The sequence below is a fragment of the Tursiops truncatus genome, chromosome 6 (assembly GCF_011762595.2).
Source record: "Tursiops truncatus isolate mTurTru1 chromosome 6, mTurTru1.mat.Y, whole genome shotgun sequence".
Classification (NCBI taxonomy): domain Eukaryota; kingdom Metazoa; phylum Chordata; class Mammalia; order Artiodactyla; family Delphinidae; genus Tursiops; species Tursiops truncatus.
In genome coordinates, this window is record NC_047039.1 from 11939070 (window position 1) to 11953416 (window position 14347).

A 14347-nucleotide genomic window follows, 5' to 3' on the forward strand; every position below is an offset into this window, starting at 1 on the left:
TTTTATTGCAGAATAATATTTTATCGTATGTATATACCACATTTTTAAATCCATCCTTTGGGTAATGAACTTTTGGGTACTTTCTACTTTTTAGCTATCATAAAGATTATGTCTGCTACGAACATTTGTGTACAAGTTTTTGTGTGGACGCATGGTTTTACTTCTCTTGGGCATATACTTAGGAGTACAATTGCTGGGTCATTTTGTAATTTTATGTTTGATATTTTGAGGAACTACTAGACTGTTTTCTCAAGTGGGTCCACCACTTCACATGCCCTCCAGCAGTGCATGAGGGTTCCAGTTTCTCCACCTTCTAGCCAACACTTGTCATTATCTGCCTATTTGACTATTGCTATACTAGTGTGTGTAAAGTAATATCTCATTGTGGGGTTTGATTTGCATTTCCCTGATGGCTAGTGATGTTAAACATCTTTTCATGTGCGTATTGGCCATTTGTATGTATTCTTTGGAGAAATGTCTGTTAAGGTCCTTTGCTCATTTTTAAAATTGGCTTCTTTGTCTTTTTATTGTTGAATTGTATACATTTTACACACAACTTTATATATTCTAGGTACAAGTCCCTTATTAATTATATGGCTTACCATATATGGCTTATCATATGGCTTACCAAGTTGTTTCTCCCATTCTGTGGGTTGTTTGGTCACTTTCCAGATGACGTCCTTTAAAGCACAAATGTGTTTAATTTTGATGATGTGAAAGCCGTCTTTGCACGATAAATTATTCCACCAGCATGCCAATAACATGAGCACTGCCAAAGGTCAGGCTAAAAGGCAGTTGGTTTATATTGGTCTCAAACCAAGAGTCTTGATGCTTACTAAAACTCTTTAAATCCACAAAAGCCTGTTTTGTCCTTTCCTCTCCCCAAATCTCACTAATGTCCTATATAAGACTTTGCTTATATTCCTCAGTGGTGAATAGTTCAGATTTAAGTGAACTTCTTTTCCCTTCCTCATATTTCATTTCTTACTAAACCTCAGACTGGGGATTGATTGGACTGATGTTTAGTTGGTGAGCATCCCAGTGTGATCACATTTTAGCATTTTCAGAACATGTGGTGTGCTTGGCGACATCTGTGCAGGAGCCCATAGACATGACAAGGCATGGTATTTTGTAGGAATAACCAGAAATGCAACCTTGTTCAGCATTGTCTATTTGAGTAGTGGGGGCAGGTAGTAAAACCAAGGTCTAAGCAGGGGAGGAAAGGAAAGATGATAAGAAGAGACCAAAGAAAGTAAAAGAAGAGGTGGATGAAAATGGAGAAGAAAGGAAAAAAGAAAGTGAGAGAAAGAAGGATTGGTTGACTTGGGAGAAACAGAGAAAGAAAAAAGAGAGAAAATGCTCTCAGGCAAGGTTGGCTCTCCTTCAGTCTCTGCTCACCCCCTCCCTTCCCACCGCTGGGGAAGGATCCACAGCACACTGTGTGCCTCTGTCTCTGCACTTACCTCCAGCACAGCACAAAGAGGGGACCTTTGTCTTTTCCCTTCAAGGGGTATCAGAAGGCACATTGTGTGGCTTTTATTTTTGTCTTCAATCCTAATCCAGCACACAGGGACAGTAGATCTGAGACATTCTATGTATAACAGTTACTGCAGTGCGTGGTGCGTAGCATGACTTGTCATCATGCAGAGGTGGGGATCTAAATCTTGAGTGAGGTGAAGCTGGCCTGTGAGTGAGCCAAACTGACCACATCCTAGTGTGAATTTTTCTTCCCCAGTTATGTCTGCACTTCAAGTGGGACGTGTTAGAGCAAACTTTTATAAATTGGAATTTAATTGAAGTAAAAAGTCTATTATATATGTTTAGAGGGAAGGTAGGAGCCCAAAAGATGGGTGTGGTAGAGTATCGTTCACATTTTGTGTGTGTGTAATGCAATCATGGTATGATTGAGTGTAACCATGCCAACCTTTGGTCAACAGAATGAGTAAATGAAAAATTAAAGAGGAAGTAATGAGAGGAGTGTGTTTCTCCTTAACACCTTTACCTCTGTCATGTGCTTTAAGTTCATTACTTTAATGATTATTCGACCATATTAAGTGCTACGAATACAGGCCACCTGACGCTCCTGGTGGGTTTGTAGTGATCCTTCAAAGTCTTTCTTTAGACCTTTCTTATTGCGAAATGATGATATGGAAATAGATTCAGCAACCATAATCCCCCAGGAAAAGATTCCTGGGAAAGATGCTGAAGTCTCTGTTTAAAAGAAAGAATGTGGGAAGTTTATCCATGGAAATGTTCCTACAAGAGATTAGTCACTGGATATACATTTTTATATTTTATTTGTGCTAATATTTCCCGTCAATAACAAAATGTAGCTGCTTCTGTTTCTCGTTGCTGCTTTCAAATCTTGTTTCCTACAATGGAGTCTAATTTAGATGAAGCTAAGCAAGGCGTAAACACATCTGTCCAGGTGGGCCAGGGCGAAGGCTAGTGAAGTGACAGTCGATGCCTTCCAATGAAGTGTAATTACTTCCATTTAAGCATTCACTGTGTAAACAGCACAGTCACCTTCAGATACGATCTTGTTAATAATTACGTGTCTGAATTCCCCTCCACTGATTCAGTGAGAAGCGGTTATCATCCCTTGCAGGATGGTCTCTTCCTGGTGGCTCATGTCCCTGCTTCATTGCTCTACTGATTGTATGACTGTTGATCAGTGTTCAGAATCACAGCTCCCTTTGACAGAGCTGCTTAGAAATCAATCAAGAGCATATTTCCAATTTAATTACACCTGCCCTTGCCTGAAGTGTAATAAAGGTGATGGGTTACTCTCTCATTTCCTTAAGTAAAGAACTTTTCACAAAAATGATGTCTGGATCATGGTTTTATGTATACATAAATCTTCACAGCCAGCAAGTAATGCTTCCATTATTATTGCATATTTCATTAATTAATGTGTTCCTTTAAGCCCAAGTGGAGGGCAAAGCTCCATGGAGAGCTCATAATAATCGGGATCCCTAAATTTAAGACATTTAACAGCTTTTCAGCATATGGGAGATGTGTGCTTTGTAGCTGGGTCGTCTTAGGCTAAGAGAATAGGTCCACATAGATGAGCGGGGTTCCCTCGTAGATCTTCGATGTCCTTGTTAGTAAAAACCTTTTCATTGTTAAAGGAATGTAAGTGTGATTGCATATTTAAGATATGTCATACTAACAGGTGCACAAAATATGTTACCTCTTTTTCAACTCTTCATAGCCTTGTTATGTGACTCTAAGGTTTCCCCCCATCTCTTGAGCAAATAGTGGCATAGCTAGTAACCTCTGTGCCCTGGCTAATTTAATTTGTGGACCCTTATTTGTCCCTTAACTTAACCTCAAATATTTTCCTAACTGCTCCCATAATCTGTTATAATAAAATCACATACCATGAATGTTTAACTCATGGGAACGTAATGGTACACAGGTGGGGTGGGAGGGAGTGCTGTTGGTAATTGTCACAGTCATGCCTCCTTTATGACCTGATGCCCACTCGCCCCAAAAATATGCACTGGAAGATGTGATCTACTCTTTCCTAGCAGATCTCAGTTCCCATTTGCTTCTTGCAGCACCAATGTGATTTTAGTGTTTAAATAAACATTAAAGAATATGGTATGATCTCTAAATAGAAACCAAATACTTTGTCAACTGAAGAAATACTTTTAGTGTTGAAGGGAAAACTGACTTTTTTTGGACGTATGGAGAGTTGGAATGTCAGTCCTCTGTGTGGCTTGAGATATGAATATGTTTATTCTACTTTGTGGGCTACTTAAGAGTTTTTCAAGGATTTTTTTTCTTTTCTTTTTTTTTTTTTTACAACTTACCAACCTACAAGTCATTTTTTGCCTTAGACTTCAGAACCTAATCCTCTATAGCAGGTATGATTGGGTCAAGCTCCTCTCACTCTCTACTTTCAGTTGTGCTCATAACTATCAGATGATAAACATTTATAGAATTTTTAAAAATCCTTTGAAAAAATATGAATCTGTTTGCTGATGCTAACCCTTTTATGCTCTGTCCAATCTTAGTTATCACAACAAAACTGTCCTTTGGTGTGTACCATTAGGGTCAGGGAGCTATAAAATGCCTGAGCTAGAGAAAACCTAGCCCTTTTTTCAATCCCATAGTACAGTGATTTGCCCAGCATCCCACAGCAAAGTAGAGGCAGAAGATAGGTCTTTTTTGGTTAGAAGTTCAAATATCTCTAGTAAAATGTAGATATTTAAAAAATAAACTACATTCAGCCACTGAAATATTAGTTTTTCAAAGTAAACTAACTTAACTACCCAAGAGAGAGCTTCTCATGAAGGATAGGCTGAAACAAATAGTTCTGACAAGGGCATTGAAGTCCAGAAAACAAAATGGTCAGAGAGGACAGGCCCAGGTGAAGGGCCACACCCTGAAGGGTCTGGGCATCTGTGGGAGTGGCATGGAGCCAGGGGTCTCCTCCAAAAGACAAGGACACTGAACATTCAGGACATGCCTAGGATGGGTTATGCCCCGGAAGTAGGGGCAAAGTGGAAACAGATCAGCCCTCACCAAAACTGAAAACAGTCTTGAATCCTCTCAGTCCCTGATTGGATTAAGGTGACACCTCCACCCCCTTACCCTACCTGCCCGCCAGAAGAAAAGTAAATCTTCACTGAAGTAAGATAATATCATTCACAGTCTCTACGGTTTTTCACACACAATGCCCAGCATGCAATAAAAAAATTACTAGGCAGGCAAAGACACAGGACACAGGACAATATATTTGAAAACTAGGAGAACAAAGACAGTAGATGCAAGCCCACCGATAACCCAAATATTGGAAAGATCATATATTGATCATTATAATGATCATGATTAATATATTCCAAAAAAATAACAAGATCAAAACTTTCACCAGAGAACTGGAACTTATAAAAGAACCTAGAATTTAAAAATACTATAACCAGTAGAAAGTCATCAGTGAGTTTAAAAGCAGATTAGATATATCTAAAAAGAGATCTACAGAAATGGAGGGTAAATCAATAGAAAATATACAGACCAAAACCTTGACAGAAGCAAAAGGATAGAAAATAGGGAAAAAAGGTGTAAGAAACATATGGAACATGGAGAAGAGGTTAACATGTCATTTGATAACCAGATGGAGAGGAGAGAGAGAATATGGCAGAAGCAGTATTTGAAGATACATTAGCAGAGATGTTCCCAAAATTGATTAAAGACTCAAATCACAGATTTGATGAGGGCAACAAATCCAAAGAGTTGTGAATAAAAGAAATCCACACCTGGGTCTCAAACAGTGAAACTGTTGAGGTCCAAAGATAGATGAAATCTTAAAAGAGACAGAGAAAAATGATACGTATACTTCAAAGGAGCAGGTGATTTTTCAATACAATTCAAGTCAAAAGACAATGAAATAACATGTTAAAGTGCTGAAAGAAATCAGTGACCTGCGTGGAATTACGTATGCAGGAAAAATACCCTTCAAAAATGAAGGAAAAATAGACATTTCAAATGAGCAAAGACTAGAAGAATTTGTCACTAGCAGGATTGCATTGAAAGAAAAGCTAAAAGTTGTCTTAATGCTTTCGAGGAAGTGTGGAAATTAAGGAAGAAATAAATAGCAATAAAATATGTGAGTATACATGTAAGTATATATAAATGAATATTTGCTTATAAGACAATGAAAATAATTCCTTGTGAGACTGAAATATATGTAAGATAAAAACATGACATCGAGAGCACAAAAAGTTGAGATGGTAGTAAATTGAGTATATTAGCCAGACTTATCCAGAGAAGCAGAACCAATACCAATAAGATGTGTGTCTGTGTGTGTGTGTGTGTGTGTGTGTGTGTATATATATATATATATATATATGACATTATATATGTGTATGTATATACACACATTATAAGACATCTATTTTAAGGAATTGGCTTATGTGATTATGGAGGCTGAGAAGTCCCACGATCTGCCATCTGCAAGCTGAAGACCCAGGAAAGTTGTTTGCAAACTTGGCTACATGTTAAAATCACCTGGGGGAGGTTTTTGTAAATTAAACATTGTATTTTGAGATAATTGTAGATTCACATACAATTGTTTGGAATAATACAGACAGATCCTGTGTACCCTTCACCCAGTTCCCCCCAGTGGTAACATCTTGCAAAACTGTAGTACAATATCACAACTAGGTTATCACCACTGATGCAGTTAAGATACAGGGCATTTTTATCACCTCAGAAACCCCTCAAGTTGCCCTTTTATAGTCACATTCATTTCCTTGCTGCCTCCACCCCCTCCTTAACCCCTGGAAATCATTAATTTCCATTTCTATAATTCTGTCATTTCAATAATGCTCTGTAAATATCACAGTTTCGTGATTGGCTTTTTCACTCAGCATAATTCCCTGGAGAATCATCTTGATTTGTCGCATATATCAACAGTTTGTCCCCTTTTATCGCTAAGTAGTAGTCGTTATGGAGGTACCACAGTTTATCGACCCACTGAAGAACTTATGGGTTGTTTCCAGTTTGGGACTATTTACAAATAAAACTGCTATAAACATTCATGTACAGGTTTTTATGTGAACATAAGTTTTCATTTCTCTGAGAAAATGTCCAAGAGTGCAATTTCTGAGTCTATGGTCATGGCATGTTCAGTGTTTAAAGAAACTGTCAAAACTGTACAGAGTTGCTGCACAATTTTATGTTCCCATGAGTAATATTTCTTAAGAGGTGCTCCACATTCTAGGAAGTAATTATTATGCTCAAGTGGGTGGTGCTTCAATTGGTCAGTCCTGGGTTATTTATGTGCTGCTGGAAGAGGCAAGTTCAGCTCCATCCCAGACACAGAGCCTAAGAGTAGCTCCCTAAAGGGTATCAGGAAGCCATTAGAAAAAGCCAATATTTGGAGGTGGCAATCTGTCTGCTAGGTGTGCAAGGTTCATCCAGAAACTTGAATGGGATGTTGATACCACTGCATGAGAGGAGCACAGCCAAATCTCCCTGAGCCGAGCTGTTGGCATCTGCAAAAAGGTGGGGAGAGAAGGGAGCGGACTCCCTCCTGGAGTGACTCAAGGATTCAAACACCACGAGCTTCATTCGCGAAGGCTTCAGGAGGGGTTGCTTTCCCGTTGCATCTTTGACATAGTTTCCTAGACTGTGCTCCATGATTTAACTTGCAAGTCTGAAATGAAGATGGAGGAAGCAGTGGGAAAAGTTGAAGAACTCATTGAGTCTGAAGTCCCACCAAAAACATCTGAACAAGAGTCAGCTAAGGAGGAAGAGGGATCTGTGGAACTGGAATCTCAATTTCTGAAAGATGGTGTGGTGGATTCTACAGTTCTTTCTTCAATGCCCTGCGTGTTGATGGAACTGAGAAGGGACTCTTTGGAGTCTCAATTAGCATCCACGGAGGGTGACAAACCGACAACTGGCCGAGTTTATGAGGGAGACTCCTCTAACCACTACATGCTTTCCACTTCCTCTACTGGTCACCTGGCCGATTCAGATACACAGTCTTCTGCAGAGGAGAATGAACCCTCCCAGGCAGAAACAGCAGCAGAAGGAGATCCTTCCGGAGTGTCTGGTGCCACAGTTGGGCGCAAGTCTCACCGGTCCTGATCTGAAAGTGAAACATCCACCACGGCTGCCAAGAAAACCCGGCAATCCAGTCATAAACAGAATGGCCCAGTTGCCAAGGTTAAAGGTCATCAGACCCAAAAGCACAAGGAGAGAATCAGGCTACTGAGGCAGAAACGGGAGGCTGCCGTATGAAAGAAATATAACCTGTTGCAGGACAGTAGTACCAGTGATAGTGACCTGACTTGTGACTCAAGCACGAGCTCATCAGACGATGCTGCAGAGGTTTCAGGGATCACTGCAGAGATACCAGGTCGTTTGGATCCAAGATTCCTAGCAAGTGACAGAACATCTGCTGGCAATGCACCACTCAATGAAGAAATTAATATTGCCTCTTCACATAGTGAAGTGGAGATGGTGGGAGTTCAGCGACATGCAAGGTGGGTTCATCCTCAAGGAGGTGTGCCTCAGAGTGTCTCTTCATGGAAGCACGGCTCTGGCATGCAGTATGTTAGCACCCGGCAAACACAGTCATGGACTGCTGTGACTCCCCAGCAGACTTGGGCGTCACCTGCAGAAGTTGTTGACCTTACATTGGATGAGGATAGCAGACGTAAATACCTACTGTCATGCAGTGTCACTGTGTTTCCTCTGCACTGTTCTCTTCCACTCACTTCTCTTCCTCTTTGTGGCATGGAAGCTCATTGTCATAGCTTCAGCCTCAGAAGCTGTTTGTGGCATTTGTATAATCAAAACTCATGGAAAATTGCTCCCTCCCCCCCCCCCTTTTTTTTAAATTAAAAGAAGTCACTTAGGAAAGTAACATCACAGAGAAAAGAATTTCTTCTTTCCCTCAGTAGGAATCTGAGAATGATGAATTTTATTAGACGACTTCATTTTACTTGGTGACTTTCAATCTTAGGAAACTGCCTTCCTTTTAGAATGATATTTTAATTACCAGGTGAAATGGATTTCAGTTTTTCAATCTTGTATTTATTTTTCTGTGTAATAAAATTAATACGTAGACTTGAAAAAAAAAAAAGCCAATATTTGATTACCTACTATTACACTACCAGGCAGCGTTCTAAGCATTTACAGGTATTAGCTCATTAAATCCTTTCAACCACACAGGTACTATTACTCCATTTTACAGATGAAGCACCTGAGGCCCCAAGATTTAATAACTTGCCTAAAGTCACACAGCTAGTAAGTAGGGAGCCCAAATCCCACCTCAGCCTGCCTGGCTCCAGAGCCTGTGCTCTTCTCCATTCTGCCATGCTTCCCCCAAAGGAGGGGAGAGGTGTCCGGGCAGGCAAATTGAATAGATCCTATAGGAAGGCTCTTCCCTGTCTGGGACTTGTCCTCTTCCCTCAGGGTCAGCTATTTCCACTCTTCCTTCCAATCATTTCTCCTACCCCCGCCCCCCAAGATTTCACAGACTCTCCCTCTGTGATTCTAGGAACACTGGTGTCCTCACACTCCTCTTACTAACTCACTGTTATAGATTAAAAGAAGAAAATCAGCAACAACAATGCCAACAGAAACACAAACAACCCAAGCAGAAGGCCAGCTCTCCAGTGTCTCTGGATTAACGCAGCTCCTCAGGTTTCAGCGGGGACAAATATCTGATGGGCAAGCACCTGTCTGGCAGGTGACGGCATCTCTCTCCCAGGGAGTGCTGGCTCAGGCTGGGATGGAATGGGATGGAATGCTCAGGCTGGGATGGAATGCTGCTATTTTCTTCTTGACCTTGAGGTAACCCATGCAAAGCACAGTCAGCACCTCTTGAAAGGCTGGTGAAATCTCTCTGTCTCTCCCCACTGACTGTGCTTAGCTTGGGTGCCAGCACAGTGCAGTTTCAAATTCAGCATCGAGCGTTTGCCAAGCATTGCCTGGGGTCAACTGTTTGTTGAAAGCAATGAGGGTATTCACCTTCACGTAAGAGTCACAAAATTTTCTTCCAGGAGCTCTATAGGTAGAGGAAGGAGGGAGAAGGAAGGAGTCCAGAATGACCTTTAGCCTTCTCAGAGCTCCCTTGCCGGAGGATTGGAGCTGGGAGGAGGCTGTAAGAGGGGGAAGAGGATGGACAGCCAAGGAGGAAGGAAAGAACGGTATAGGGGAGCATTCAGTCAGGGCAGGACTGGCTGAAGATACCATCAAAGCCCTACTAATTCTGATTTTTCTATTCTCCCCTTTCTCTGCCATAGGCTCTTCATTGCCATGTTTTCTCAGCTGACAATTTGGCCACAAAGTCAAATCCATAGTCTGACAGTGGACGAGGATACTTTTGTTTGGGCATCTTTTGGAAATAGGGGGTATATTCTTGCCATGCTTCTGACTCTCCTGTTCATGCTTCCTCTACTCTCTTCACACGCGGGATGAGGTGTGTGTAGATTATTTATGGTTTTCACTATAGATGTGGATTTGGCATCAGCTAAAATGTGCCCACTGAAGAGGTCATTATAGAAAGAGGTTTTTCACACCTCAAAATATAGGCTGAAATAAGCATCACATTGTTGCATCACAGACCCATCTAGTTGCTCTATATTATAACTGAAGCATTATTTCCCTGACGAGAATGCATGCTGTTAGATTCTAAATCCCATCTTAAATGATTTTAGCCAACATTTAGCCAATAATCCCTTTTTATTATATTGGCAGTATTTTCTTTTTAAGGAAAGAATGAAAAGTCCTCAAGAATCATTTGACACATGCGAAAGGCAATGTGAGGGCACATTGATTTTTATTCCCTGCCATCAAGGTAAATTTATCTCTGTCCTGATTATAAGCCATTTAAAAAGTGTGGTACAGCCAGGCTGAAGGTTAGAAATGCCTGATGTAAGCAGATTTTTAAAATATATATATATTCATGTTTATCAAAGTGATATATGTACATACTTTCAGTCAAATGTGGTATAATATTTATAATGACAAATAGCTACCCTTTTCCATCCCAGATTTTTACTTCCTAGAGGTAACCACTGTACATTCTTTTCTCTTGCTATTTACTTTGATTATTCTACATAGATACTTAAATGACTGTTTCTTGACTTTTTGGTTTTGTATCTTATCAGTATTACCTGGTGGCTTCTCACTATGGAAGCCAAGAATTTAGCATTCTTACTTTGTTTCACATACGTATCATCACAGAGTTCTCTTTTCTTGGTTATATTCCTACCAAGTGTGTGCAGTATTGGCTGTATGCAAATAAATATTGTTCCCTGATGAGCCAAGTAGTTTATTATGTTTGCATTTCTGTGTCAACCTCTAATTTCCCAAAGTACATTTCCTCAGATGTTACTTTTCTGGGGCTTCCTTAGAATTTCTTGTTGTTTGCACATCAAAATACCCACCAATCAATTTTCCACATAATCAAACTAATCCCCCACCATCCCTCCTGGATCCCTCTGTGCGTGTTTCTAATCTCGACCAGGCTTGCACTCTCAGCCACTGCCCAGCTGTAATTCTGGGAACACTCTTTGCAGTTCCGCTGGACATTCCCATTGCTCCATCCCCTGCATTGGATCCCTTACTGTCTCTGTTCCTTGTTTTATCATTTAAGATGATGCTTGCTGCTATAACAAACATACCTCAAAAGTTGTTGGCTTAAAGTAATAGAAGTTTATTTTGAGGACTTCCCTGGTGGTCCAGTGGTTAAGACTCTGTGCTTCCAATGTGGGGGGCATGGGTTTGATCCCTGGTTGGGGAACTAAGATCCCCCATGCTGTGTGGTGTGGCCAGAATAAATAAATGAAGTCTTTCATGTAAAATAATAATTAAAAAAAGATGGTAAATTTAAAAAAAAAGAGTACACAGACTCTCTTTGTCTTGTGATTTTGCTGTCCTTTAGGGTCTTTACGTAAGTATTTCGCTTCCAGCCTGTAGGCAGAGGAGAGAGGATTGCCTGTAGGAGATTTTGTTCCTTTGGCCAGAGCCCAGTCATATACCAGCACCTAATGGCAAGCAGGGCTGAGAGATGTAGTCTGTGTGTCCAGGAGAAAGAAGTGGTGGTGAAGAAGCGATACTTGAAGAGATACTAGCTGAGAATTTTCCAGAATTAATGAAAGACGTGAATCTTCAAATTGAAAATGTTTGGAATTCTGAATCCTACACAAAACAAATAAAAATAAATCCACACTTAGACTCATAGTGAAAATGAAGGTCGTTTTTATTAGTTTTATGACTCACAGCCTCCCTTTTCTTTTTTCTAAGCTGGTTATTCAATTTTGGTTCATGACTCAGTTGCCCGTAACATATCCTTAAGTCGTTTTCTTTTTCTTTCAAGAGTGGTATCCTTTATATGACTCGGAGTCTGAAACTGGCAGTTGCCTTCACATATAAGTGGCAACTTGGTTCATGGTATCATTTTTGTTCTCAAATCTATAGACCAGTGGTTCCCTACAGGGGATGAGTACCCTTCCCCTACCCCTGGGGACACTTGACAATGTTTGGAGACAGTTTTGGTTGTTATAATTGGGGGGCAATGTTCCTGACATCTAGAGGGTAGAGGCCAGGTGCACTGCTAAACATCCCAGGATGTACAGGACACCCCCCTCCCCATTGGCCCCAAATGCCCATAGTGCTAAAGTCGAGAAACATGGCTCTAGACATTGCCTCATTGCTGTCACTGTCTTAATGACAATTAACAATGTGGAGACGTCTGAGGTCAATCTGGCTTTTAAAAACAATTATAGAGGTGCTGATAGAATTTGTGAGATTTTAGAAAGCTTATACTTGAAATGTAACAGAATTTCATAAGGCTACGTCTAAATGTAGTTTTTTAACCTGGCAGATTCAAGGTTTTCCTTGGCACAGGAGAGATTCAGTGGTTGGTTCCCACCACTGATGAAGAAGATTCCTGATGAAAACCTGCAAATTGGTCTGACGCCTAATCATTGGCCTACAGCACTCTTTCATCAGTGTTGTTCTCACACATCTCATTGGACACCCCAGTCTTGTTTGCTTCCAGAATTAGAACATTAATTCATGTAACAAACATTAACAAATGACTACTATGTGTCAGGAACAGTTCTAGACTTTGAGGATGCAGCAGTGAAGGAAAGAGGAGAAAAAAAGCCCTGCTAGCACGGCGTTTATATCCTTTGGTTTTGGGAAAATGTGCCTGGACTAAGTGACTTTTCTGAGCCAACCTCGAAGCTAGACCATTTTCCACCACTATTGCTCCATTTGGTTCAGATTTTTTCATCTCTCTGTTAGTCCAGAGTTGCTGACATCTCAGCCTGCCTTGCCAAAGTAAATAAGTAAAACGCAACACACATAGAAAGAGAGGCATCATTGGAAATTATTTGTCTAAAGCTGGGCTGGGGCTACGTGGATTAGGACCGCGGTTAGAACTCTAGTGCAGACAAGTCTACCTCGTGTCCTCGAATAGGGATGTCGGGGTCTTGACCAATGGGTTGCAAGATGATGATAAGCCCCCAGGAGGGTTGCAGTTTCACAGTTTAGGACACAGTTCGTGGTTTCTGGTTTTAGTCTACTTAGTTCAGAAAACATAGTGAGGCAGCACGGAGGTTTTCGCCAAGTTCTTCATTCTCTCTTGGTTCTTCAGGGCCAGAAACTCCTCCTCCAGGTACTCTGTCCTCTTATTTCCAGGTATCCTTAGCCACCCAAAAATTCAACCTTCTAGGCAACAGCAGTGCTAATAAGCCTAAAAGGACATAGGTAAACACGTTTATCAGACTAGAATACATATATAGCATATTCAACCAATTTATATTTGGGTGACTGACTTTCAGAGTCTCAAGCTGTGAGCTTATCTTCTAGGTGAGTTTCTGCACATACACAAACTTTATAAGGTTACCGGTGAATGCGTCACCCAGCTCAGCCGGGTTTCCCTTCCCTACACTTCTCAGCTGCCCTCCTATGGGAGGGAATTATCTTCGTAAAATAAATACTATCTCTCGAGGACACGTGGCAAAGGAATACATTTTAAATGGTGCTTGACCAAGTCCCTAAAACCTACCTTTATAGATTTATAGACCACATACCATCTCTTTATGAAGTACAAGGCCAATACTTTGAATTCGGCATGATGAACTGAAATCCCCTGCTTTCAGAGGAAAAATTCATAGAGAAAGCAAAAGTACACACTGGTGATGTCATCTGTCTGTATGGCTCAGAAAGGTTCATTTAATGTTAATACGGGGGTCTCTTGCTATAAGAACAGGTCCAGGAAGAAGGTGAATGAGTCATTAGCACAACAAGGAAATTTAGGAACAAACTAAAGATCAAAGATCTTCTCGTGCTTTTCTTATTCCCAGCACCCGACCTTGGGACCAGATGTTACCGATCCCGCCACCCAGCTAGTAGGAGCCTTTCTAGGGAAGACTCTTGGGGTAATAAGGTAAGGTACAGGAAGGGATAAAAAGGTAAATATCTTATTTAAGATTTTGCATCTATGAATATAACTGAGATTTCTGTAAAATTTACTTTTCTATAATCATGCAGTTTGGGCAGAGAACTACCTCATCAATTAGCGCTTAAAATTAGTTGGGTAGATGTTTATCTTTTTCTTGTGTCTGAAGCAGTTTAATAAGAGATGGATTATTTATCTGTTCCTTGAAGGGTTTGGATAAAATAATTTATAAGCCCACCTGGGCCTGATGTCTGGTGGGTGGATGAGTGTGGGGCAGACTTGAGCAATGATTGAATTTTTTAAAAGGTTGTTGATTTACAACCTTTTAAAAACCATCCAGTGATGGATGTTTCCTATCCATCACTGAGTCAATTTCAATTTTTTTATATTTCAGAAAAAATCCATTCCATC

At 40.6% G+C, this 14347-nt stretch overlaps 1 pseudogene; it reads left to right on the top strand.

Annotated features, from left to right (window-relative positions):
* Nucleotides 1-7170: 7170 nt before the first annotated feature.
* LOC101322371 (protein ARK2N-like) lies at nucleotides 7171-9152 on the top strand (annotated as a pseudogene).
* Nucleotides 9153-14347: the final 5195 nt, after the last annotated feature.